The sequence below is a fragment of the Callorhinus ursinus genome, unplaced genomic scaffold (genome assembly GCF_003265705.2).
Source record: "Callorhinus ursinus isolate GAN/ISIS: 27379988/994484 unplaced genomic scaffold, GSC_fseal_2.0 scaffold6, whole genome shotgun sequence".
In the NCBI taxonomy this organism is placed as follows: domain Eukaryota; kingdom Metazoa; phylum Chordata; class Mammalia; order Carnivora; family Otariidae; genus Callorhinus; species Callorhinus ursinus.
The window spans coordinates 50,701,728-50,704,877 of NW_027397068.1; the positions used below are offsets into that span (position 1 = coordinate 50,701,728).

The 3,150-nt window shown below is 35.3% G+C and overlaps 1 non-coding gene across 1 annotated transcript; it reads left to right on the forward strand.

The window, feature by feature from the left end:
- The first annotated feature begins 567 nt into the window (after positions 1-567).
- Positions 568-674, forward strand: LOC112819509 (U6 spliceosomal RNA). The gene has a single exon (XR_003206881.1). It is a non-coding gene; the product is annotated as a U6 spliceosomal RNA (small nuclear RNA).
- Positions 675-3,150: the final 2,476 nt, after the last annotated feature.

Sequence of the window (3,150 nt, forward strand, 5' to 3'; positions counted from 1 at the left end):
TTCATATTACTAGAAGAAACTGCAAACATGTTTAATAACTATTGCTACTTGCCATATAACTTCCTAATATTAGAAATGAGAAAAATAGAACTTTCTACATAGCTACTGGTTTTGATATCCAAATTTGCAATTTTTCATGCAGATGTCTATATCAGATATGTGTTCGGACATAAAATACAGACTACTGTTTTTAATGCTACAGTTAGTGTCTACCTTTATATTTTCCACTGACATCTGAAGTTAACGTTTAAGGCAAATGTTAATTAAATTAAATGAAAATTAAACTAGATCATACATGAATGTATAAATACAAAAAAGTATCTGTACTGGGGGTTCCTCACTTAAAGAAAACCTAAAAGGAAACCTAGTCTAATAAAAAAATAATATAGATACAGGGTGATTTGTCATTCACCCTACAAGTTTTTACCATGAAATAAGAATGCCCCAAATGTCAAAAAAAATGACTTGACTTTAAAAATCCCTTTGAGCATAATGTTTGACTAAAGTAAAGGACATCTGTTTCATGTATGTATGTATCTATTTAATTTTTAAAAATTGGATAAACTGGTGCTCGCTTTGGCAGTACATATACTAACATTGGAATGATACAAAGAAGATTAGCATGGCCCCTGCGGAAGGATGACAGGCAAATTCGTGAAGTGTTCCAGATTTGTAACCCTCATGGGGTCCAGAGCTGTCACCTGAAAAAAAAAAAAAAAAAAAAGCTTCACTCAGCTGGCTCCCCAAGCTGAAGAAGGACCTGGTAGCACCCAGGGCAAGAGGGGTGTGTTGGAAGCTAACAGGGGTGCTGCAGACACCCCAGAGGCTCACACTGGAAACAGCCAGGTCCCTTTCCATGCCCCCACTGCACCTGCATCAGGGGCCTGTGATTACGTGGTCCTCTGCAGAAAAAGAAAGAACAAAACAAACAAAATTAGATAAACTGTTGTTTTGGCTTCCTCAGTAACCTGTTCTGTAGAGCTCATCTTCATCACGTTTTTCCCCTAACTGCAGGCCTACACACTCCTAACCCCATTACTTTGTTGTGGATCAGTGCAGATTTTTCCCCTTTACCCCAAGCAAAATTCCAGGCTTATCTTTGCATTACCATCATCTGATCAAAGTGTTCAGCTAAACACAGGAACAGATGGACCTTCTACTCTAGGTCCCCCCCTTCAGTCCCACAGAAAAATGGCAGAAACTTTGAAGTTAGAGCTTTTTCATTAAGATCACCCAATTCTAAAGAGGGCCTGATACCACACAAATCCCTAAAAATGGAAAGGAAGAAGTCTGAAGATGTGCTCTTCCTTGCGACAGAGAAATTTCCCCAGGGGTGGGGCTTGGAGGGCGGGGTGGAGTTTGGGAGAGTTTGGTTGTAATGAAATTTACTTCTGGTAAAATTGAATGAAGCCATGTCATTTTAAATTATTTAAAGTTATTTTCAGTTATTTTATTAGTTATTTTAAAGTTATTTTAAAATCTTAGTAGTATTTTAAGTTATTTTAAAATCTTAGTATTATGAGCTGAGATACACTTTAAACTCTGTATCATTGTGTTTTCAAAGTCTAACCCTGGTGAACCTTATTACACTTACATAAAATATCAGAGGTGTGCTAAAGCTGACTTGCAAAAAACTGATTGTTAAGTTTTCAGGAATTTTGCATGGAGTTGTCAAACACAGTCATTATGAAAAAGCAGATTATTTAAATTATATTCAAAAAAGGTAATAAATACTAGAAATTCATCATTACATTTTACTGTTATTTATGTACCTGAGGTCTTTCTGTCTGTGATGTCTACATTAGGATTGTCAGATAAGATCTAGGATGCCTAGTTAAATGTGAGTTTCAGATAAACAATGGAAAATCCCTTAGTATAGTTGTGACCCAAATATTACATGGAAATACTGATACTAAAACAATTATTTGTTGTTTACCTGAAGCTCAGATTTAACTGGGCGTTCTGACTTTTTATCTGCTAAATCTTGCAGATTCTGTATGAAGAAGATAACATACGGTGGTATATTACAGCACATTTCTTCCTAACTCTGTGTTCAGTGACTTTACATGAAAGTTTGAAATCAGTCCCAGCGGGTGTATTTACCACAAATCCGGGCTCCCATCCCCCAAGCAGTTGTTAAATATTTACCAATATACTTCGAGTAGAACCCATTTTAATCATTTTACAATATTGTATGACGCTGTCCAGATGGTTAGAATAAATTAATTCTTTGATTATTTGGCTCCTACAATGAAAATTAATTAGTTTATACATATGCTTTTATTATATTCTCTATGCTTACCATTCCATGAAGAAGACAACAATATCATTTGAAGGAAATTTCCTTTTTTTTTTCAAGAAACTTCTAATGGACAACTTTTCCTTGAAGTTTTGAGAAAAATGATGTTTTACTCAAATTAAGGTTATCCATTGATTATAAAATAAACATATTAAAAATTATTTAATTATTTCCTCTGCAGAAATAAAATTAGATCTTCATATCCTCCAGTATATTCTTTCAATTCATATGCCTACACACCTTTTGAAGTTAGAATGGTATAGAGAATTGTAGAGAGGATTAAACTTGGGATCACAAGTTAATTAATATGAGGAAGATGTATAAGAAGAGCTACGGCTGCTTTGTTTGTTCTTCTCTCTGCTGTAGCCTGTATTAATGCTTCTCATTACCATTAATAAATACTTTAGAGGCTGCAGCAAGCGAAGTAAGATTGCTTACAGGTCAATTCATTGAAAATATTTTTGCTTTTACGCTCCCCCCCCTTTAAATTAAATGAGTGAAATGAGAGAACAGATCAATTAATCATTTTAGTAGCTAGGCTCTGGGTAATCAAGGTCAGTGACCTTGGTGGGCTGATAAATGAATTTGATCCCAAGGAGGCCTGGCAGGATCAGATTTCTGGTTGCCTTGTTTTAATCATTTATGCGTGTCCTATAATTCACAGAGAGAAGTATAGAGCTAGCAGTTCCAAACTCAAGTTCATCAATATTACACAACAGAGCAGGTGTTTCCAGGACAGCTAAGTCAGAATAGCACTCTTCACTAGAAAATGTGAAAACCAGGGTCATTGTGTTGGAACTACGCAACAGGCACAGACATGCATATTTATTGATGACTGTAGCTGGAATTTT